Here is a 24934-nt window from a genome sequence, read left to right on the forward strand (position 1 = left end):
CCGTAACAGGAGGGTCGCCGAGTCTAAGACGGACGTGGTTAGAGTACCGTCCGAACCCTGTAGCGGAGGAAGAGAGATGAGAGGGGGAATTTTGTCAAAAGCGGTCCGAAAAGGGATACCAAAGAGGGACCGTGCCGTAAGGTCGTGGCATGCCGCCCGATCAGCCGCAGCCTTCGATTGCCGCAGATTGCGCTTATAGATAGCGTAGGCGGCAGCATATTGAGCTCGAAAGTGCGCACGCATGGCAGGGTCGCGCGCGCGCTGAAAACGCCGGCGCATCGCGCGCACCCTGGCCCGCTCCTTTTGCAAGAGAGGCGACCACCAAGACTTTGCCCCGTCGCGTCGTGGACGGACCGTGCGAATGTAGCGTCTACAGAGGGTGTTGTAAGTGGTATAGAACCCCTGTAACACGACGTCAAGCATAGTGTACGTGGAATATTGACAACGGGAGACGCTGCGGAACCACTTGTGTTGCCGGAGACATTCTAATATCTGGCCGCGTGCGAAGTTGGTAAGACGACGGACCGGTGTGCTCGGGGCCGCGAAAAGAGTGAATGCAATATAGCGGTGGTCGGACAGCGTCTCCTCCTCGCATACCGACCAGCTATAGCCCTGCTCAGTCAAGGAGAATGATGCTAATGAGACATCGATCCATGACCGAGCATAGGGAGTCTCAAAGGTGGGGAGGGAGGCACAATTGTTTAAAATGAGCAAATCGTTCGCGCACGCGAACTGCACAAGTTGAGCGCCGCGCACATCGCTCCTCTCGGGAACCCACAACGCATGTTTCGCATTAAAATCACCGCCCAAGATAAAGCTGTGGGTGAGATGTTGAGTAACGACCAGGCTCAATTCATCTAGAATGGGGTCCAACGGGCGATGAGGTGGCGCATAGACCGCGACGACAATGAAAGCCTTCCCAGCACGTTCGCAGCGGAGTGCAATGACGAACTGGGAACAGTGGACCGGAAAGATGTCAAAGTCAGGTGCCCGCACCAGCAAGACAACACGCGGGCGTTCGGGAGCGTGATAGGAAACGATGGACCGGGGCAGATTCTGCATGCAGTTGTCGCGCATGTGCGGGTCGGACACCAGCGCAAAACTGAAGTCCCCCGCGATCATGCGCTCCACAAGCAGCTTGGTGGCATCGCGCGTACTGGCAAGATTAGCCTGGAGGAATTTGAGAGGAGTGGCGCTAGCCATTGCGGGTGAGCACAGGTGTGTCATCAAAATGAATACGCGCACTCAGCAAGAGCCAGGAAAAGCGCCAGCGGAAGCACCAAAACCGTGTGCACGAAGCCAAGGCCGTCAAGAGGCGCGACCCACCGAACAAGGGCATGACCCACAGCCAAGAGGGAGCAGCCCAAAACCTAAGAAGAGGACAAAGCTGCCCTGATCCTGCAACCGGCCGGCAGAGAATGCTATCGAAAAAAGGTGGTGTGAGAGAAAGAAGGGGACAGAACAACGGAGACAGGAACATGGACGAAATGGGGTCGCGAAAACGGGTAGGAAGACGCAGGGTACAGGTTCGAGTTGAGAGACGAAAGGAAGGCGATGTAACGAGGAGCCAAAATCAAAGGAGTGACGAAGGCACGGCGGCCCCGCCCCCGCCGGCGAGGTGCGCAGTCTCCCGCGCACGCAAAAGCCACCGACTGCCGCGGACAAGGCGGAGCCGCTGCGCTGCAACAGAGGGGCCATCAGATGGAAGCTAGCCATAATCGGTTCGCAACCGCAGGCGGGCTATGCGAGCCATCAAAAGAGGGCACCCCCTATCGCCCGTCGGGTGCGAGCTCGGCCGCCCCGCCCGACAGCACTCGCTGCAGCACACCGTCGCATCTCCTATACGCACGGTGCACTGCTCGCCGAGATGTTGGCCGGTGCAGCGGGTGCAAACCGCTCGCTCCGGTTGATCGCGCAGAGGACAGGCACGCCGGGGATGGCCGTACGAGGCGCAGAACGTGCACGTGCGGACGTGCAGGTCCTCCACCACGGTGGCAGATGTCCATCCCACCGTGACGCGGCCGCGGCTCGTGAGCGCCCGGAACGCCGCGGGGGTCACCGCAAGTACATGAGTGAAGTTGCCTGACCGTTCCCGAAATGACACGCGCACGTCAGACGTCGAAGGGTCGAGGTTGACATCGGGATTGCGCGAGTTGATCTGCGCGACGAGGGTGCTTGCCGGGACATTGGGATCAACGCCTGTGATCTTTACCTGAGGTTTACGCCGGTCAACGAGTCGCACCGACATAGTCGTTTTAGTGATGATATTTTGTTCGATCGCCTCTTTAAGTCGGAGGACAGATGGTAAATTGTTGGTGAGGACAGTGAGGCCGCGGGACGTCTTTCGAATAGTAATGTCACTGATGTTTTCCTTAGCCGGGTCGATGTTAGTTTTTAGGACGTGGGAGAGATCTTTCGCGGGAGAGGTGGTAGGGGTGAGTGGCGACAGGAACATGACGTGGGCGTGTTCTCGCCGGGGCAAGTCGTCCTCCACGGTGACGTCGACAGCCGAAGGCGCCGGGCCGAAGGCGACGGGAGCCGGCATGCCAAGCGCGCCCGCATGTGGTGCCCAACCGCCATCTCGGGCCACCACGGTGTAGGAACGAGCCGGGGTCGCGGAAGGAACAGCAGCCGCACACAGCACCGGACCAGCAGCTCCAGCCCGCGCCAGTTGGTGCCGCAACTCGTCAGCCCGTCCGCATTGCCGGGCCGCGACCGCACGCAGATCAGCACACTCCTGTATCAGACCTCGCAAAAGGCCCAAGATTTGTGACCGGTAGTTATTAGTGATTTTGCAGTTGTTCTCAAACATGATATCCGTGATTTGTTTGTGGTAATCAATGGCACGTTGAAAGGAGGCCGAAAGCGCGGCATCGACGGCCCCGCGCTCGGAACATGAGTCTGCATGCCCTCGGCCGTCCGGCCGGCGATCGGCATCCGCCCGCCCAGGAGGCGCGGGTATAGCAGGCGCGGAAGGGCCGAGGTGAACATCCGCTAGGAGCCGATCGCCATCAGTAGAGAGCACTGACGCGTCCGAGCGCGACGAGCCGCCCGGCGAGGCAGAGCCGCTCGCAGGCGGAAGGTCAGTAGCGGGATTGACGCTCTCCGCCATGCCCCACTAGAGGGTATGAGCCATTGGCCCGTAAGCCGGCAGCCGGCCGCGACGAAAGGTCGAAAATTAATGAAAAGTAGCCCCTTTTAGCCCAAACCCGCTCGTCGAATGCAAACCCCAAATGTTCAAAAATAACCCCTGATAGAAATTAGAAGCCAGGAATCAGAAAGAACTGACCTTTCGCCGACAAACGGGAGCCCGATTCCACCGGCCAGCCAAGCCAAGGCCGGCGTGCTCAGTGTAGGTGACGGCGTCCCGGATCACGTTCTCAAGGAACACCTTGAGCACACCGCGTGTCTCCTCATAGACCAGGCCACAGATACGCTTGACACCACCACGGCGAGCGAGGCGACGGATGGCTGGCTTGGTGATGCCTTGGATGTTGTCACGCAACACCTTACGATGACGCTTCGCGCCACCCTTGCCGAGCCCCTTGCCGCCCTTGCCACGTCCAGACATCTCGGCTGTTGCTGCTGCTTCGAAGCGAGTCAGGAAAGCGAATGCCGCATCCTTGCGCCGCGACTGAGCGAGGAAGCCGCGCCGAAGGGCGAGGAGGTGAAACGCGCGCCGATTGGCTCACGGGCAGCGCGGCCTCTCTTCGCGAGTGAGTCGCGGGTGGCAGCACTGAGCCCTGCTTAGGCCACGCACTGAGTTCACGACGTGTGGCTTCGCAACACAATCGCGGAGTTTACTTTTTTTCTTATGTTGTTTCTTTTTGCCATTTCTGACTGCAACGTAGGCTGATGTTCAACCCGCCTCCCTCCTTCTTTTGCTCAACTCGCCAAGAGAAAAACAAACGTGTCAACAATGTTATTGTGCTATGTTGCACGCACCCACTGCTCGTTTCGCGCCCCAGGAACAAGTTTATTGTCTTCTCATAATTATGATTACTCGTTCTATTCACCGGTAGCTCGGCTACGCTTTCAAGTGCACCCTGGTCATTGCCGCAAAGCACACCGTGCGCACAGCTTCGAATTCCGCCACGCCAACATCGTTCACTTCATCACTAGTCGCGAAACAGGGCGCGTTCATGCTCTGTTCGCCTCAGGCGTTTCAAATTTCGCACGCCGGCACCGCTGACTGGTGCCTACACGACCGTCAAATTTCGTCGCGATAGCTCACGTAGCCTCGTAGATAACGTCAGCGAAATCAGCCTAAGACGCACGCGCGAGCCCAATTCAGCATTCTAGGGGACGGAAGAGAGCGAGGGAACTGTTTGCGCCGCTCCTCACTCCTCCCTCTCCCATCGCCCGTACGAAGGCAGCTACGCAGGGCGCGCGCGGAACCGCTAGCTATGCAGTATGCGGAGAGCGCGCGCATCTCTTCTTTTCCCACTTCAAAGTCACTTACTACTGCTACATTTGTAATAACAGTGTAAAATTTCCCCTTAGGCAGTGCTGCTTCGTGAACGTGCGCACCCATTTCCGCTCGCCAGCCACCGCTACAGCAATGCGGCTCTGAATTTCAGTCCGGAGCACTGCTGCATACGTGCGGGCGGCCGCCGAGAGGGCATTCTAGCAGACGCAGCGACCGATGGCATTAGTTCTAGCAGCCATAGAGGCACACCTCAGGGCCCGCAAAAGCGCGTCGAACGACAAGAAGAAACAAAACGGTAAAAAGAAAAAAAGGAGGGATGAGGGCTGCCTGCTTTTAAAGGTTGCGCTACATCAGAATTAAGTAAATGTGCAGCAACGACCGCCTCATCATCCTCGGTGTCTGAAACACGCGCCTTGGTAATTAGTGCATGCAGGCGAACGTGGCCGCTCGCGCAGAGTCGCCTCACGCGCCCCATACTTGCTTAGTGTGTGTTGTTGTGCTGAGCCCCGTGGCGTTCCGTGCGGTTCTGCTACAAAAGTTATAGCACACGCGCTGTCCGACCGCGCACGCCGCGTGTTTGAAAACAAGAAGTAGTAGTAAGTGCCGTTGAGATGGTAAAAGAAGAGAAGAGTGCAGTACCGTAGCTGTCTCTCGCTTAGGAGGTCACCTCAACAGTACAACACGGGGGAGGGTAAGGAGAATAAAGGAGCCAAGGGAAACAAAGATTAAAGAGGACGAGCGGAAGGCCGTGAAGAAAAAAAAAAGAGAGAGAGAGAAGCGTGAAACGGGGCCTATGGCAGCGTGGTAAGGTTCGACGACTCAAAGAACTCAATGAGCTGGGAAGGCTCCTTTGAGTAAAACCGCAAAACCCCTAGGAAACGAGAAAGTCCTCAGGGCGGGATATGGGGAGTCCAAGGCGTCGATTAGGATTTCACGAGCTGAGAGATATATGCAGTGCATATATCTATAATAAAAGAGCATAAATCATATAAAAGGGACTCTCACGGGCCGATAGCCCCGTGAGAGTCCCTTTTTGTGTGTGTTGTTGTGCTGCGCGCATGCCGTTGTGTGCGTTTCTGATACAAAACTTTCAGCACACGCGCTGTCGCAATGAGAATACGACAGCGCGCGCCGGGTGCGTGTAAACGAGGAAGCGTCGAACAGAGGGAACGGACGGAATTGTCGAGATTCTCACTACATCCCAATGCCAATGCAGACACTTTGGGTGGCTCTGAGAAGAGCCGTTGGGTGTTGGCTGCGCGGACGAGCGCTCGGTCGCCTACTTGGAGCTGGTGTACTTGGTGACGGCTTTGGTGCCCTCGGACACGGCGTGTTTGGCCAGCTCTCCGGGCAACAGCAGATGCACGGCAGTCTGGATCTCCCGGCTCGCGATGGTCGAGCGCTTGTTGTACTGAGCCAGACGGGACGACTGCGCGGCGATACGCTTGAAGATGTCATTCACGAAGCTGTTCATGATAGACATGGCCTTGCTGGAGACTCCAGTGTCCGGGTGCACTTGCTTCAGCACCTTGTAGATATACATGGAGAAGCTCTCCTTCCTGCGGCGCTTCTTCTTCTTGTCGGTGGCGCACACGTTCTTCTGCGCCTTGCCGGCCTTCTTCACGGCCTTACCGCTGGGCTGGGGAGGCATGTCAGTAGCCGAGCAAACGAGATCGGAATACGCGCGACCGGTCGCTCGCGCCGCGTTTTTATTGCGGGAGGGTGGTGTTCACGCGACCTCGCAAAGCCGCGCTCGCCATTGGTCCGCGCGGCTTCTCTCCCTTTTCCTCGCGCTTTCCTTTGGGACCGGCGGCGGCGAGAGCGGCGACGGCGCTACGAGCACGGCTCAAATCGCTCACAGATCGCCAGTGTGCAAGTCGTTGTTACTCAGTCTGACAGCAACACTGCGATGCCTCCCCAGGTGCTGTGGATAGGTGCTGTGGTGGCGTGATTTGTGCGTTCGAGCTTCGGTGCTATGGACCCCCTCCACGTGGGCCCCTCTCGGATGGTTGGATAGGATTACGGTGCGGATTCTTCTAGACTCGAACCCGCTGTCTTCGATTCGGTGAGGTGTTCCGGTGGCTCTTTTTTGTCCTTGGTTTTTTCCAGTGTTTAGCTGAGGGTTTCTAGCTTCCTACCTTGTGTAGTGTTAGCTTAAACTTCGGCTAGGCGCGGGCGCCACGCGGTTTTTACCGCGATGGCGGCCCCTTCGCGGCTTCGGCCGCTTGCGTTTTTCGGGCGAGTTCCGAAAGGCGCGTCCAATGTAGATGTTTGCAAGGCGCTCGTAAAGCGCTTTTCCTTGAACGACTTTAAGGCAGTGCAGGACTTTGGTGTAGGACGGTTTGAGATAACGTTTAAGAATAAGGCCGCGGTTGATCGCTTCTCAGCTGATCCCGCTTTGAAGGTTCGGGATGTGGAAGTTCGTTTTGAGTATAGAGGTGTGCGTGTGAAGTTGGTTAGGGTGTTTGGCTACCACGCGGATCTTCCGGACCAGGCTCTCGTCTCCGAGCTAGAGGTCTTCGGAAAGGTTCACGGGATCTCCGAAGAATGCGTGCCCGGTTTCCCTGCCGTTGGCACCGGAAACCGGCGCATTCGGATAGAGATGGCGCGGCCCGTTCCTAACCTTCTTCGTGTAGGTGAGCGTGTCGTTCAGTGTGAGTACGAGGGTGTAGTTAGATTGTGCCGTAGGTGTAACATGGCAGGACACCACACCGCCGCGTGCGACATGCCTCAGTGCGCGCGCTGCGGGCAGTTTGGCCACGCGTCCTGCGACGCGGCGTGCGTACGTTGCGGCGGCGACCATGCGGTGTCGGCGTGTACTGTCCGCACCTACTCGTCAGTGACCGCGAGGCCAGAACAGCAGAAACCTGCCGTCGTGGAAGCGGTTACTTCGCCGGTAGCTGATACGGTTGCTGCATTAGAGGAAGGAGAGAGCCAGGGCTCCTTGAGCGTGGTCGATGCCGCCGAGCGCGGCGGCGATTCCGTGGACGCTACCGAGGTCGTTCCCCCTTCCGTCACGGCAACGTGCGAGGGGGCAGCGAGCGAGGAGGCTGAAGCGGCGGTCGCTATCGCCTCCGTGGCGGGTACGCCTCTCGCTACGCCGGTCGCTATCTCTGGCGCGTCCGAACCGCTGACTGGCGCGACTGACACTGCTCGTCGGTCGAACCATAAGCGTAAGAGCCGGCGCGCACACCGCGCTGGCTCCGCTGCCAGGGCGGCGGCCGCGGGGCGTGAGTCGAGCTCGGACGAAGGTGACTCCCAGGGCTCGGAGACTGGCCCTCCAGAATTTAAGCGCAGTGCTGTTGAAACGTCCGATTCTGATACTGAGGTCCCATCGGACGCGGAGGGTTCTCCTCCTTGTCCCAATTGCGGATGGGGACGTTGCGAATGCTCGTTGCTCTCAGACAGAACCTATGAGTCTACTGATGAGGGGTCCCCAACTTTGGAGACGCTCTCATAAGTAGACTTTGCTTATTTGTCACTAGCGGCTAGTATTACCTAATACTTGCCTGCTCTTTATTTATTTTCCTAGCTCTTTTTGTCTTCCTTTGTTTCTACTAGCTCTTAGCTAATCTCTTTCTCCCTTAAAATGGCTTCTTCTCTCACCATAGCTACCTTTAACTGTCGTGGTTTGTCGCGTGCTTCTAAGCAGTTAGAGGTTATTATTTTGGCTAAATCCAAAAAGTTAGATATTCTTGTGCTTCAGGAAACTTATATTCATAGGCTAGGCCAGATCAGCCACTTCGACCGGATTTTTCGCACTCGGTCTTTCTGGAGTTATGGCGCGACGGGCAGTCGAGGTACGGCGATCGTTTTGATGCCGAATTTCGACTGCCTTGTTATTCGCCATGCCAGGGATTCCGAGGGCCGCGTCTTGTCGGTGGACCTTGATTGTGGCATTCGAATTGTTAATGTTTATGCTCCAACCCAGTCTCAAGATCAGAGAGTTTTTCGTTACATTAGAACCCTACTTGGTAGGTCCCTCTCGGCTAATCCTTGTAGGCGACTTCAACTGTGTGTTAGAACAGGTTGATCGCATCCCGCATAGAGGGACTCCAAACCAGAAAGATAGGCGTGCAAATGTTGTAATACGAGAGCTCGTCGACAGGCTAGGACTTGTCGATGCTTGGCGTGTGCTTCGCCCTGGTCAGTCAGGAATGACTTGGACAGGAAGAGGCATGCAGAGCCGCATCGATCGTTTTTACATCTCGTCGTCACTGGCTCCTAGTATGCATTCTTCTTGGTTAACTCCTTCTGCTCTGAGCGACCACAGCTTCCAAATTCTGCGGTTCGCCGATTCTAGCATAGTCCCGCAAGGGAAGAGACCGTGGCGTCTGAATCCACGTCTTCTAAAAGACAGGCAGGCAACCGCAGAGGTATCATCCATTCTTTTTCGATCGCTGCACAGTAGAGCGAATCTAAGTGGTACAGAATGGTATGACGTGAAGGTCAGAGTGCGTGAGTGCTTCAGGTCTTGGGGCAAGCGTTGAGCGCGCGAGGAGCGTGAGGAGATTAAAATCGTCTCCGACGCGATCCTCCTGCTCTCGAGGCCACTGTCCGGCGGTCCTGGAGTCGCTTCGGCGCTGGCCTCACTCCGAAAGGAACTTCGAATTCTCCTGCAGCGACGCTGGCATGGCTTGAGGGCCACAACCCGAGCAGAGCTGTGGGAAATGGAAGCGTGGTGCAGCAGAAACGTCCTACGTAAACATCTCTCAAGGAAGAGCACAACTCTCTCCTCCCTAATAGATCCAAGCGATGGTAGCATAGTCGATACACCAGATGGAGTTCTTGCACTGGCGAGGCAGTTTTACATGATCTTGTATGCCGAACCAGCTGCCACTCCAACTGCGTTTCCTTTTCCTTCGCCAGCTGAGCCGCCGCAAGTGTGCGACTCAGCCATAGATGAGGACGAGCTTCTTTCGGCATTGAAGTCTATGAAGCGTAATCGCAGTCCGGGATCCGATGGTCTGACAGTCGAATTTTATGTTAAATTTTGGACACTGTTAGGGAAGCCATTCACATTACTGGTGAACCGGCTACTCAGTGAAGGGACTTTGTCAGCGTCTCAACGAGAGGGGTTAATCCCTCTCCTTTGTAAGGACGAGTCGAGGAGCTCCGATCTGAGAGCATGGCGTCCAATCACACTTCTGAACTGCGATTATAAGCTCATAGCAAAGTGCCTGTGTATGCGACTCACGCCAGTGCTCAGCACTGTTTTGGGTCCATACCAGGCATGTTGTGTCCAGGGGCGCTCTACTCAGCTTCACGGTATAGCACTAAGGGACCCTCTTCTGAGGGCAAATACCAGGAAACTTCCAGGTATTTGCTCCTTCGATCAGGAGAAGGCTTTCGATATCATTAGCCATAGGTACCTTTTCCGTGTTTTGGAAGAGGCTGGTTTTAGTGTGGGTTTTAGACAGATGATCCAAGCTTTGTATTCTCGACCGACTTCTGCTGTCCTCATAAGAGACCGCCTCTCGGAAGCGTTCATTGTGGGACGTGGTGTGCGACAGGGGGACCCGCTCTCACCTGCCCTCTACGTACTCGCTTTTGAACCGCTTCTGCAGAGGTTGTCTTGTGACAGCAGAATTGGCAGGTTCCTACTTCCACCAGGTTCCCCCCCGGTTGCACTCTTTGCCTATGCAGACGACTTGTCCATTATCGTCCCGGACGAAGCATCAGCTTGCGACGTACTGGAGGTCACGGACAGTTACTGCGGCGCGAGCGGTGCAAGGTTGAATAGGTCGAAAAGTGCAGCAATGTACTTGAACTCCACTCCTTCCAGTCCGCAGCCCGTTCATGGTCTCCCCGTGAAAACGCGGCTGCGGCTTCTAGGCTTCCAGTTCGAACCAGATGGTCTCTCTCCCGAAAACTGGCAACAGGCTAAGGAGAAGCTTGAAGCCAGGGTTCAGGAATACAGCGCGTTGTCATGCCCTTTGACTGCTCGAGCGACAATCCTTCGCTCACTTCTGGTTTCCTTTCTGACGTATGTGGCGTGTGTGTCTCCTATTCCAACCCGAACCAAGCTTATCTTGGAGAGGGTCTTGTTTCGCTTCCTCTGGAAGGGTACAACTGGTTGTGTAGCTAGGTGGGTGCTCAAGTTGCCCAGGGACAAGGGAGGACTCGGAATTCCCGACCTGGACGTCGTGGCTACTGCACTACACGTCAGTTGGACCCAGGTCGCTCTTAACTCGGATATGCTCCTAACTCGAAGCTTAACTTCCTTCTTTCTTAGCACCCGACTCCGCTTGTTCTCGCAGAGCACATTTTCCCACTGTGTTCCTCGTTCAGGTACCCCGTCCACCATTTATGCGGCGGCTGCCAACTCTTTGGTAAGCCTCTGCAAGGTTCACCTAGACATCGACGTAGTTTCAGCTCCACTCCAAGAGTTAGTGGATATCCTCACCCCAGGACTCCCCCCACATTACCAAAGGTACGACCTGTCGATTCACAGGCCAAACTGGAAGCTCATTACAGCCGGTTTCCTCGACGCCAGGCGAGCCACCTTTGTGTACCGCCTGGCGCGAGGGTGCCTGCCGTTGAGCTACAGGCCCTTCACAGCCATCCCGGCTCGTGGAGTGTGTCCTTTCTGTGGCGCTCGTGAGGACTCAGTTCATATCTTTACGCAGTGTTTGCTTCCAGCAGCTCTTCTCTAAAGAGTTGCTAGTCTATTTAGGCTCCCAGGCGTTCCTTATGAGACAGTCCGATTTTTGCACCCTTTGCCCAATCACACAATCAACCAGTTCGTGCTTCTCCTCGCCGAGTGCTCATACCAAGTTTGGCTGGCACGCTGCGATGCAATTTTCGGGGGGCCGGGCACCGGCCCTTCACGAAGTGCTTGCGAAAGCACGGAAGGAGGTCTGGTTCCACCTCGCCCGGGAGCGGCACCGCTTGGGCGAGAAGTTTCTCGAAGTGTGGGCTCGTCCTGCCGTGATTTTTGACGAGTCAGGTGGAAAGCTATCCATTAAGTTATGATGCATGCTCCAAAGGTCGCACGACTCGGCCGTGTGCGCCAGTCGATCTACGGGGTTTTGTTTGGCACAGTGGAACCCAGAGCTGGAACCGGTGGTGGTGCACCCTCAAGTGGTCGCGCTGCTCCGCGGACGGCTTTGGTGGTCTCCATTGTTGTATGCCTTGACCTCTTTTGCATCAGGGCAGTCTGAGGGTCAGTCAGGCTTGTGCCCTGCAAGACCGACATGGCTGTTTGTTTGTTGAGTGCAGTCCCTCAGTTGGGCTGCACCACAACAGCCCCCTTGTCCGGGAAGGACCGTTGGCCCGAACCAAGTCCCCCCACCCAGTCAGCCCGGGTTGTGGGGGAGTACCGGGGTCAATGTATGGAATGATGCTGGGTTGATGAGTACATGAAAGCTCTGGGACGCGGCGCCCCTGGTTGCCAAGTCCTCTTCCCATCTGATAACGGTACTCAGTCTACGCATCAACAGCACCAGCATGTCCGGACGTGGTAAAGGCGGCAAGGCGAAGGGCAAGAGCAAGACGCGTTCCAGCCGCGCGGGTCTCCAGTTCCCCGTGGGCCGTATCCACCGTCTCTTGCGCAAGGGAAACTATGCCGAGCGCGTCGGAGCGGGCGCTCCCGTCTACCTCGCGGCCGTCCTCGAGTACCTGGCTGCCGAAGTGCTCGAGCTCGCTGGCAACGCAGCTCGTGACAACAAGAAGACCAGGATCATCCCCCGCCACCTGCAGCTCGCCATCCGCAACGACGAGGAGCTGAACAAGCTGCTCTCTGGCGTGAGGATTGCGCAGGGCGGCGTCTTGCCCAACATCCAAGCTGTGCTTCTCCCAAAGAAGACCGAGAAGAAGGCGTAAGCGAGCTCCCAGCCGGCGGACTACAGTCGCGCTCGTCGCACAACCCAACGGTCCTCGTCAGGACCACCCAAATGCATGTGACGGCAGGGTTTTGCTTGGCAATCCCGTTCTCTGCGCCCGTTTCCCTCTGTTTGAATTAGCGCAACCGTGCCTCTTGAACTGACGCTGCTGCTAGCTAGCTGGCATTTCAGTGCACGAATGTAAATGGAAAGCGAGCTTCCGGGTGTCCGGGGGCGCACAGGGACGAGCCTCACTGCAATTAGCGTACGATTCGCGTAGTGGAATGTGATAGGCGATTGGGCCCTTGTAAACAAACAAACAAAAAATGGGCCATATCCGCAACCAGCATGCACTTATGAGCCAGGCAGGTATGCATGAGGAACGTGAACAAACGCATGCATGGCATCCCAATACACAAAAGCTTGCACGCAACATTGGCCGCATTAATTTCGTTTTCGGGCGCGGCTTCTTCGCATGAATGCGTGCACCGTTTTGCAACGAACACGCATTTTGTTTATTTTTTTCCCCTCTCTCTTCTTGTTCGTGCTCGAACGCGCGCAATACTTACCATATGCATACCAAACGAGGCACCACCTCGCACCGGCAGCCCACCACAGGCACACACAAAAAAATATTAATAATAAAAAATAACAACAAAACAGACAAACCGAGAGGGTACTGTTGGAGTACGTGGTCTCGCATGCTCCCGTGGCCGAAGCAAACATGTAGGTGGTCCTGAGAAGGACCGTTTTGTGTTGCTTGCCTGACCGAGGCTGCGGCACAGACAGCGGCCGAACTTAGGCGCTCTCGCCACGGATGCGCCGGGCCAGCTGGATGTCCTTTGGCATGATGGTAACACGCTTGGTGTGGATGGCGCACAGGTTGGTGTCTTCGAAGAGACCGACCAGGTATGCCTCGCTGGCCTCCTGAAGGGCCATCACAGCCGAACTCTGGAATCGGAGGTCGGTCTTGAAATCCTGAGCGATTTCCCTCACCAAGCGCTGGAACGGCAGCTTGCGGATGAGAAGTTCGGTCGACTTCTGGTAGCGGCGAATTTCACGAAGGGCCACGGTTCCAGGCCTGTAGCGATGCAGTTTCTTAACCCCTCCTGTGGCAGGTGCACTCTTGCGAGCAGCCTTGGTAGCAAGCTGCTTACGCGGAGCCTTCCCACCGGTGCTCTTACGGGCGGTTTGCTTGGTCCTGGCCATAGCGAACGGAGCGAGCGTCCGAAGTCGTCGACTGCCGGAGTGAAAATGACCCCTACGCCGCGCGCGTCGTGCTTCGCCGCACTACTCTTCTCCTCTCCAACTCACCCGCCGATTGGCCAGCGCCGGCACAGCCGTCTCGGGCGGTGCGCGCGCCGCCACCGTTCGCCAGGATGCTGGAGGAGGCACGTTTTCGCGCGGGCGCCTTGTTCGCGGCTAAGGAAAGCACATTCGCAGGCGGTTTATTTGAGTTTAAACACGACAGCATGCCGCGCTGTTCTCTTTCGTTTCAGCCAACACCACAATCTCGTTTATACCGCCGCGCGTCGCCAATTGCCAGTGCCGAGTGTGAGACCACACCACTAATCTCGACAGTGGTTAGCGCTCCACGCCCAACGCCATCGGAGCTGTTATCGCGATCTCCGCGCGACGCAGATGGGTGGCATGTTAAGGCTACATTATTGCTTGTCCACTGCCTTGCTTTGATCATGCTGATGCTCGTTTCACGAACTACAAGTGCGCGCCACGGTGCCTTCTCGAGGGGCAACTACATCGTGTTTTGGCCGCACTCGGCAGCAAACCGTCTCGCATGTGCACACATGCCAGTACCGCACTTTCCCGTCCACGCACAGAAGAACGCGAGGCCCGCATGCGCCTCACAAGATTAACGACAAACTCACGTATGGACTACCAGCACCACTTCAGAGTCACAGAGAAAACGATACACTTCCGCTCTAAGAGCGAATTTGGAATACAATATTGACAGGTGTTGAACGCGCGTTAGGAGACCTGGACAACTAATTGGGGCCTCAAAACTGTGGATAGGCAAGCGGTACTTCCATATGTATGAAGGGTCCTTAAACAATATGTCAAGGTAGCATCAACCAATGCTTCGCAGGCGCGATCCCAAGCGCGGCTTCCCCGTGCCCCGTATTCGGTGCGCAGTTTTCGCACTTGCAAGGGACACCATGTTTTGACAAACAATCATCAAACGCAACACTTTGCTCCATACAGTGCGTACATTTCGTCAGCTAGCTTTTTCGATTGCATTCCCGCACGCAACTTCGCCACAGGATCGACGGCATCGATGTCATGTTATAGCGAAGCTCCAGCTCGGCAGCCGCCGGGAGAAATCTATTTCCTCGCCAACTAATTCACCGAATTCGGTGCGCCTAATTACGAGTAAAAGAAAATGTTCAAATGCCGCGCCTGCAACAGCGCGATTTTCAATTGATGCCGAGCGCTGCCTCTTTTTTCTTTACTATTTTTTTTCTCAGTGATTGTGGCAAACTGTGAAATGGAAGAGAGAACAAACAGTTCAACTGTGCGCTTTAAAGCTCTGTCACACAGCAATGGCACCGGATTTGGAAATTCTGTTAATTGCACAAGGCGATATGTATAAAGGGAACACAATTTATACGCCTCGATAAGATATACCAGTCATGTGTGAGTATGACCGTTACAATACCTTCACAGACATCACAGGTGTTTTCGATGGGATAAAATTTTTTAGACAGAACTTCCGTGAGTAGTTGCTTGCAATTCACACGATCGCGGTACCGCTTTGTATTGTTGAGATATGAAACTTTGTACTTCTTAACCTGCCAGTACTCGTGCATTATGGAAGGGAAAAAAAGAGAGAAAGAGAGACGTCACCGCACCACCACACATTTTTCTCAGATGGAACAAGAAGCTTGTTTACATGGCTGCAGTAGTTCTCTCGTGACAACCCGTTGTTTTCTCTTGGGTGTGTTCCGATGCCTTACTTAGAGTTCACCTCCGAGCTACACGCACGACCGGTATGACCTCATTGCGCACTGTGTACGCTTTGCTTCGTCCTCGGCTTTCCCCTTTGCACGCGCATGCCAGTGACTTCGTAGCAGTAATCATTACATAGACAAGAGAAAAGAAATAACCAAAAGTTCCGCGTTTCTTCAAAGCAAGAGGCCCGTACATTTTCTCTGACTGTTCCTTCCCCATTTGTTTACCTGTTTAGCCATCACCTCACTTTGCTATATACATCAAGGCCATAGGCGCAGTTCCCGGTGGCTTCGTGGGACGAATGTAAAACAATAGGCGCGAGCTTGGCTTTCATTAAACGCAACACGAATGCGAAATCCGTGCAATGACGACGGCCGGCGTGTGTCAGCTTCCCTTACCTTGGCGTGCCAATATATGTGCCATGAGTGAGGGAGCCGGTTCGAATTCGGAATTTTTCTCTACAGCAGCTTGCACATTCACGATGTTAGGGATGCAGCGGCAGGAGGTAGTCTTGTGCACTTTGGCGCGTCCATGCCATGGCATTATGCAACCGCCTCACAGCGCGTAATACGCCTGACATAAGCTGCCACAAGGAGAAATGTTCACATGTAGGACAGGTGGCTCCCTCTGGCGGCGAAGAGTTCGACAAATACGTGATGCACCGCTCAAATCGCCCATCGGGCGGCCGCTCGTCCCTCTCTCTCTTTTTCCCCCGTTCTCGCGGCGTGTGGCATACACAAATACGTTGCTCGAAAAAGTTTGTTTTCTTTAAATACAGCGCGTGTCCAGCGCCCGCTTCCTTACCGATTTAAGTATATGGCGCGAACAAGGGTCGCCCAGCATCGCCTACACGCACGCATTACGAAAGGGCCAGTCGTACAGAAATAACGAGAGAAAGTGAGTCTGCACTGTGCAAGCATATTTCTGTCTCAGTAAGCACACTTCACCGCTCTGCTCCTTTATTTTATTTTCCTCTTGTTTTGGGCAACTCAGCGGTGCATTGTCTTGCAAGAAGAGCCACGTTGGCCTCGAACCAACTGCTTATCACCTATAGCGCGCTGACAAGAAATGCCACTGTAACCCTGTACAGAAGTATGAAAACAGCACGCGCCTCGGTGTCTACCGCGCGCACCCTCGTCTATTTGAATACAACGCAGTGAGCCCGGTTCTAGCGACAGCTACCTAGCTAATCTCACCTTTGCATTCATTTGCGTCGCTCAAAAGAGTTACACAATTGTGAATCGCACGGTGGTAGTTTACGGCCGCCCAGCTCGTAAGGCAAGAGGGCTGGCTCGTTATTGTTTCTCCGACGCACTCAAACCAACGAAGCCATGCGAATGCCGCTCAGACACAGCGTCGCGCGTAGGCTCAATCATTTAACGCTTGCACTGGAAAGAACAAATAACCGCCGTCTGTAGAAAACTCACTTTCAGCTGTTACACACTGGCCCGTGCCCGGCAATATTTTCCTCGCGCTTTGCTTCGCTGCGTACCCACAGGAGCTATTGTTGTGAAATATGGGGCTTAACATATAAAACTTACTTAACTTAAATGCGCCCGCTGACCGTCACGCTCGGCGTATGTATGTAACCGAGTGCTACTGCCCGGCTCATACTCTTCTCTAAGGGAGTAGAAGAAGCGAGCCATTTCAAAGCGACAAAAATGCGCATCGACGAGCTTACGATTACCTCTGTCTTTTAATCATCAGTCCACTCTGGTTGCCTCAATCAGGGTCCAACCAAAGGCGACAACTGAGCTGCACGAACGACCGCCACGTCTTAACTCGGACAGACTGAGGGCGGGTGAAATGGGAGCAACACAACACACAGTGGCGAGCGCAAATGCAATCGAGCAAAGCTCGCCTTGCGAGGGCGAAAAACAATGCTACCACACCTTATGAATACATGCGGTTGTGCTCGCTCACCTGACCAAAGTTTACCGCGCGTGTCTCGTACGGCCGAACGCGAGATAATGGCATGCAAAAGAGGGTCAACGGAGCAGGAGATCGCAAATCCTGCGCATCACTGCCGAAGCACCAAGTGGGTAGCCCTGAAGAGGGCTGTTGGGTTCTTCAGAGGAGCTGATGCGCTGCTTGCAGACGACGCTGCGCACGCGTGCTGCTTAGCCTCCGAAACCGTCGAGGGTGCGGCCCTGACGCTTGAGGGCATACACCACGTCCATGGCTGTCACGGTCTCGCGCTTGGCATGCTCAGTGTAGGTGACGGCGTCCCGGATCACGTTCTCGAGGAACACCTTGAGCACACCGCGTGTCTCCTCATAGATCAGGCCAGAGATACGCTTGACACCACCACGGCGAGCGAGGCGACGGATGGCTGGCTTGGTGATGCCTTGGATGTTGTCACGCAACACCTTACGATGACGCTTCGCGCCACCCTTGCCGAGCCCCTTGCCGCCCTTGCCACGTCCAGACATCTCGGCTGTTGCTGCTGCTTCGAAGCGAGTCAGGAAAGCGAATGCCGCGTCCTTGCGCCGCGACTGAGCGAGGAAGCCGCGCCGAAGGGCGAGGAGGTGAAACGCGCGCCGATTGGCTCACGGGCAGCGCGGCCTCTCTTCGCGAGTGAGTCGCGGGTGGCAGCACTGAGCCCTGCTTAGGCCACGCACTGAGTTCACGACGTGTGGCTTCGCAACACAATCGCGGAGTTAACTTTTTTTTCTTATGTTGTTTCTTTTTGGCATTTCTGACTGCAACGTAGGCTGATGTTCAACCCGCCTCCCTCCTTCTTTTGCTCAACTCGCCAAGAGAAAAACACACGTGTCAACAATGTTATTGTGCTATGTTGCACGCACCCACTGCTCGTTTCGCGCCCCAGGAACAAGTTTATTGTCTTCTCATAATTATGATTACTCGTTCTATTCACCGGTAGCTCGGCTACGCTTTCAAGTGCACCCTGGTCATTGCCGCAAAGCACACCGTGCGCACAGCTTCAAATTCCGCCACGCCAACATCGTTCACTTGATCACTAGTCGCGAAACAGGGCGCGTTCATGCTCTGTTCGCCTCAGGCGTTTAAAATTTCGCACGCCGGCACCGCTGACTGGTGCCTACACGACCGTCAAATTTCGTCGCGATAGCTTACGTAGCCTCGTAGATAACGTCAGCGAAATCAGCCTAAGACGCGCGCGCGAGCCCAATTCAGCATTCTAGGGGACGGAAGAGAGCGAGGGAACTGTTTGCGCCGCTCCTCACTCTCCCATCGCCCGTACGAAGGCAGCTACGCAGGGCGCGCGCGCGGAACCGCTAGCTATGCAGTATGCGGAGAGCGCGCGCATCTCTTCTTTTCCCACTTCAAAGTCACTTACTACTGCTACATTTGTAATAACAGTGTAAAATTTCCCCTTAGGCAGTGCTGCTTCGTGAACGTGCGCACCCATTTCCGCTCGCCAGCCACCGCTACAGCAATGCGGCTCTGAATTTCAGTCCGGAGCACTGCTGCATACGTGCGGGCGGCCGCCGAGAGGGCATTCTAGCAGACGCAGCGACCGATGGCATTAGTTCTAGCAGCCATAGAGGCACACCTCAGGGCCCGCAAAAGCGCGTCGAACGACAAGAAGAAACAAAACGGTAAAAAGAAAAAAAGGAGGGATGAGGGCTGCCTGCTTTTAAAAGTTGCGCTACATCAGAATTAAGTAAATGTGCAGCAACGACCGCCTCATCATCCTCGGTGTGTGAAACACGCGCCGTGGTAATTAGTGCATGCAGGCGAACGTGGCCGCTCGCGCAGAGTCGCCTCACGCGCCCCATACTTGCTTAGTGTGTGTTGTTGTGCTGAGCCCCGTGGCGTTCCGTGCGGTTCTGCTACAAAAGTTATAGCACACGCGCTGTCCGACCGCGCACGCCGCGTGTTTGAAAACAAGAAGTAGTAGTAAGTGCCGTTGAGATGGTAAAAGAAGAGAAGAGTGCAGTACCGTAGCTGTCTCTCGCTTAGGAGGTCACCTCAGCAGTACTACACGGGGGAGGGTAAGGAGAATAAAGGAGCCAAGAGAAACAAAGATTAAAGAGGACGAGCGGAAGGCCGTGAAGAAAAAAAAAGAGAGAGAGAAGCGTGAAACGGGGCCTATGGCAGCGTGGTAAGGTTCGACGACTCAAAGAACTCAATGAGCTGGGAAGGCTCCTTTGAGTAAAACCGCAAAACCCCTAGGAAACGAGAAAGTCCTCAGGACGGGCTATGGGGAGTCCAAGGCGTCGATTAGGATTTCACGAGCTGAGAGATATATGCAGTGCATATATCTATAATAAGAGTGCATATATCATATAAAAGGGACTCTCACGGGCCTATCGGCCCGTGAGAGTCCCTTTTTGTTTGTGTTGTTGTGCTGCGCGCATGCCGTTGTGTGCGTTTCTGATACAAAACTTTCAGCACACGCGCTGTCGCAATGAGAATACGACAGCGCGCGCCGGGTGCGTGTAAACGAGGAAGCGTCGAACAGAGGGAACGGACGGAATTGTCGAGATTCTCACTACATCCCAATGCCAATGCAGACACTTTGGGTGGCTCTGAGAAGAGCCGTTGGGTGTTGGCTGCGCGGACGAGCGCTCGGTCGCCTACTTGGAGCTGGCGTACTTGGTGACGGCTTTGGTGCCCTCGGACACGGCGTGTTTGGCCAGCTCTCCGGGCAACAGCAGATGCACGGCAGTCTGGATCTCCCGGCTCGCGATGGTCGAGCGCTTGTTGTAGTGAGCCAGACGGGACGACTGCGCGGCGATACGCTCGAAGATGTCGTTCACGAAGCTGTTCATGATAGACATGGACTTGCTGGAGACTCCAGTGTCCGGGTGCACCTGCTTCAGCACCTTGTAGATATACATGGAGAAGCTCTCCTTCCTGCGGCGCTTCTTCTTCTTGTCGGTGGCGCGCACGTTCTTCTGCGCCTTGCCGGCCTTCTTCACGGCCTTACCGCTGGGCTGGGGAGGCATGTCAGTAGCCGAGCAAACGAGATCGGAATACGCGCGACCGGTCGCGCGCGCCGCGTTTTTATCGCGGGAGGGTGGTGTTCACGCGACCTCGCAAAGCCGCGCTCGCCATTGGTCCGTGCGGCTTCTCTCCCTTTTCCTCGCGCTTTCCTTTGGGACCGGCGGCCGCGAGAGCGGCGACGGCGCTACGAGCACGGCTCAAATCGCTCACAGATCGCCACTGTGCAAGCCGTTGTTACTCAGTCTGACAGCAAAATTGCGATGCCTCCCCAGGTGCTGTGGATAGGTGCTGTGGTGGCGTGATTTGTGCGTTCGAACTTCGGTGCTATTGTTACCCTCCACGTGGGCCCCTCTCGGATGGTTGGATAGGATTACGGTGCGGATTCTTCTAGACTCCAACCCGCTGTCTTCGATTCGGTGAGGTGTTCCGGTGGCTCTTTTTTGTCCTTGGTTTTTTCCAGTGTTTAGCTGAGGGTTTCTAGCTTCCTACCTTGTGTAGTGTTAGCTTAAACTTCGGCTAGGCGCGGGCGCCACGTGGTTTTTACCGCGATGGTGGCCCCTTCGCGGCATCGGCCGCTTACGTTTTTCGGGCGAGTTCCGAAAGGCGCGTCCAATGTAGATGTTTGCAAGGCGCTCGTAAAGCGCTTTTCCTTGAACGACCTTAAGGCAGTGCAGGACTTTGGTGTAGGACGGTTTGAGATAACGTTTAAGAATAAGGCCGCGGTTGATCGCTTCTCAGCTGATCCCGCTTTGAAGGTTCGGGATGTGGAAGTTCGTTTTGAGTATAGAGGTGTGCGTGTGAAGTTGGTTAGGGTGTTTGGCTACCCCGCGGATCTTCCGGACCAGGCTCTCGTCTCCGAGCTAGAGGTCTTCGGAAAGGTTCACGGGATCTCCGAAGAATGCGTGCCCGGTTTCCCTGCCGTTGGCACCGGAAACCGGCGCATTCGGATAGAGATGGCGCGGCCCGTTCCTAACCTTCTTCGTGTAGGTGAGCGTGTCGTTCAGTGTGAGTACGAGGGTGTAGTTAGATTGTGCCGTAGGTGTAACATGGCAGGACACCACGCCGCCGCGTGCGACACGCCTCAGTGTGCGAACTGCGGGCAGTTTGGCCACGCGTCCTGCGACGCGGCGTGCGTACATTGCGGCGGCGACCATGCGGTTTCGGCGTGTAGTGTCCGCACCTACTCGTCAGTGACCGCGAGGCCAGAACAGCAGAAACCTGCCGTCGTGGAAGCGGTTACTTCGCCGGTAGCTGATACGGTTGCTGCCTTAGAGGAAGGAGAGAGCCAGGGCTCTTTGAGCGTGGTCGATGCTGCCGAGCGCGGCGGCGATTCCGTGGACGCTACCGAGGTCGTTCCCCCTTCTGTCACGACAACGTGCGAGGGGGCAGCGAGCGAGGAGGCTGAAGCGGCGGTCGCTGTCGCCTCCGTGGCGGGTACGCCTCTCGCTACGCCGGTCGCTATCTCTGGCGCGTCCGAACCACTGACTGGCGCGACTGACACTGCTCGTCGGTCGAACCATAAGCGTAAGAGCCGGCGCGCACACCGCGCTGGCTCCTCCAGACTGGCCCTCCAGAATTTAAGCGCAGTGCTGTTGAAACGTCCGATTCTGATACTGAGGTCCCATCGGACGCGGAGGGTTCTCCTCCTTGTCCCAATTGGGGATGGGGACGTTGCGAATGCTCGTTGCTCTCAGACAGAACCTATGAGTCTACTGATGAGGGGTCCCCCACTTTGGAGACCCTCTCATAAGTAGTCTTTGCTTATTTGTCACTAGCGGCTAGTATTACCTAATACTAGCCTGCTCTTTATTTATTTTCCTAGCTCTTTTTGTCTTCCTTTGTTTCTACTAGCTCTTAGCTAATCTCTTTCTCCCTTAAAATGGCTTCTTCTCTCACCATAGCTACCTTTAACTGTCGTGGTTTGTCGCGTGCTTCTAAGCAGTTAGAGGTTATTAATTTGGCTAAATACAAAATGGTAGATATTCTTGTGCTTCAGGAAACTTATATTCATAGGCTAGGCCAGATCAGCCACTTCGACCGGATTTTTCGCACTCGGTCTTTCTGGAGTTATGGCGCGACGGGCAGTCGAGGTACGGCCATCGTTTTGATGCCGAATTTCGACTGCCTTGTTATTCGCCATGCCAGGGTTTCCGAGGGCCGCGTCTTGTCGGTGGACCTTGATTGTGGCATTCGAATTGTTAATGTTTATGCTCCAACCCAGTCTCAAGATCAGAGAGAGTTTTTCGCTACATTAGAACCCTACTTGGTAGGTCCCTCTCGGCTAATCCTTGTAGGCGACTTCAACTGTGTGTTAGAACAGGTTGATCGCATCCCGCATAGAGGGACTTCAAACCAGAAAGATAGGCGTGCAAATGTTGTACTACGAGAGCTCGTCGACGGGCTGGGACTTGTCGATGCTTGGCGTGTGCTTCGCCCTGGTCAGTCAGGAATGACTTGGACAGGAAGAGGCATGCAGAGCCGCATCGATCGTTTTTACATCTCGTCGTCACTGGCTCCTAGTATGCATTCTTCTTGGTTAACTCCTTCTGCTCTTAGCGACCACAGCTTCCAAATTCTGTGGTTCGCCCATTCTAGCATAGTCCCGCAAGGGAAGAGAGCGTGTCGTCTGAATCCACGTCTTCTAAAAGACAGGCAGGCAACCGCAGAGGTATCATCCATTCTTTTTCGATCGCTGCACAATAGAGCGAATCTAAGTGGTACAGAATGGGATGACCTGAAGGTCAGTTTGCGTGAGTGCTTCAGGTCTTGGGGCAAGCGTCGAGCGCGCGAGGAGCGTGAGGAGATTAAAATCGTCTCCGACGCGATCCTCCTGCTCTCGAGGCCACTGTCCGGCGGTCCTGGAGTTGCTTCGGCGCTGGCCTCACTCCGAAAGGAACTTCGGATTCTCCTGCAGCGACGCTGGGATGGCTTGAGGGCCACAACCCGAGCAGAGCTGTGGGAAATGGAAGCGTGGTGCAGCAGAAACGTCCTACGTAAACATCTCTCAAGGAAGAGCACAACTCTCTCCTCCCTAATAGATCCAAGCGATGGTAGCATAGTCGATTCACCAGATGGAGTTCTTGCACTGGCGAGGCAGTTTTACATGATCTTGTATGCCGAACCAGCTGCCACTCCAACTGCGTTTCCTTTTGCTTCGCCAGCTGAGCCGCCGCAAGTGTGCGACTCAGCCATAGATGAGGACGAGCTTTTTTCGGCATTGAAGTCTATGAAGCGTAATCGCAGTCCGGGATCCGATGGTCTGACAGTCGAATTTTATGTTAAATTTTGGACACTGTTAGGGAAGCCATTCACATCACTGGAACCGCCTACTCAGTGAAGGGACTTTGTCAGCGTCTCAACGAGAGGGGTTAATCACTCTCCTTTGTAAAGACGAGTCGAGGAGCTCCGATCTGAGAGCATGGCGTCCAATCACACTACCGAACTGCGATTATAAGCTCATAGCAAAGTGCCTGTGTATGCGACTCACGCCAGTGCTCAGCACCGTTTTGGGTCCATACCAGGCATGTTGTGTCCAGGGGCGCTCTACTCAGCTTCACGGTATAGCACTAAGGGACCTTCTCCTGTGGGCAAATACCAGGAAACTTCCAGGTATTCTTTGCTCCTTCGATCAGGAGAAGGCTTTCGATATCATTAGCCATAGGTACCTTTTCCGTGTTTTGTAAGAGGCTGGTTTTAGTGTGGGTTTTAGACAGATGATCCAAGCTTTGTATTCTCGACCGACTTCTGCTGTCCTCATACGAGACCGCCTCTCGGAGGCGTTCATTGTGGGACGTGGTGTGCGACAGGGGGACCAACTCTCACCTGCCCTCTACGTACTCGCTTTTGAACCGCTTCTGCAGAGGTTGTCTTGTGACAGCAGAATTGGCAGGTTCCTACTTCCACCAGGTTCCCCCCGGTTGCACTCTTTGCCTATGCAGACGACTTGTCCATTGTCGTCCCGGACGAAGCATCAGCTTGCGACGTCCTGGAGGTCATGGACAGTTACTGCGGGGCGAGCGGTGCAAGGTTGAATAGGTCGAAAAGTGCAGCAATGTACTTGAACTCCACTCCTTCCAGTCCGCAGCCCATTCATGGTCTCCCCGTGAAAACGCGGCTGCGGATTCTAGGCTTCCAGTTCGAACCAGATTGTCTCTCTCCCGAAAACTGGCAACAGGCTAAGGAGAAGCTTGAAGCCAGGGTTCAGGAATACAGCGCGTTCTCATGCCCTTTGACTGCTCGAGCGACAATCCTTCGCTCACTTCTGTTTTCCTTTCTGACGTATGTGGCGTGTGTGTCTCCTATTCCAACCCGAACCAAGCTTATCTTGGAGAGGGTCTTGTTTCGCTTCCTCTGGAAGGGTACAACTGGTTGTGTAGCTAGCCGGGTGCTCAAGTTGCCCAGGGACAAGGGAGGACTCGGAATTACCGACCTGGACGTCGTGGCTACTGCACTACACGTCAGTTGGACCCAGGTCGCTCTTAACTCGGATATGCTCCTAACTCGAAGCTTAACTTCCTTCTTTCTTAGCACCCGACTCCGCTTGTTCTCGCAGAGCACATTTTCCCACTGTGTTCCTCGTTCAGGTACCCCGTCCACCATTTATGCGGCGGCTGCCAACTCTTTGGTAAGCCTCTGCAAGGTTCACCCAGGCATCGACGTAGTTTCAGCTCCACTCCAAGAGTTAGTGGATATCCTCACCCCAGGACTCCCCCCACATTACCAAAGGTACGACCTGTCGATTCACAGGCCAAACTGGAAGCTCATTACAGCCGGTTTCCTCGAC

Source organism: Dermacentor variabilis, chromosome 7, assembly GCF_050947875.1.
Source record: "Dermacentor variabilis isolate Ectoservices chromosome 7, ASM5094787v1, whole genome shotgun sequence".
NCBI lineage: Eukaryota > Metazoa > Arthropoda > Arachnida > Ixodida > Ixodidae > Dermacentor > Dermacentor variabilis.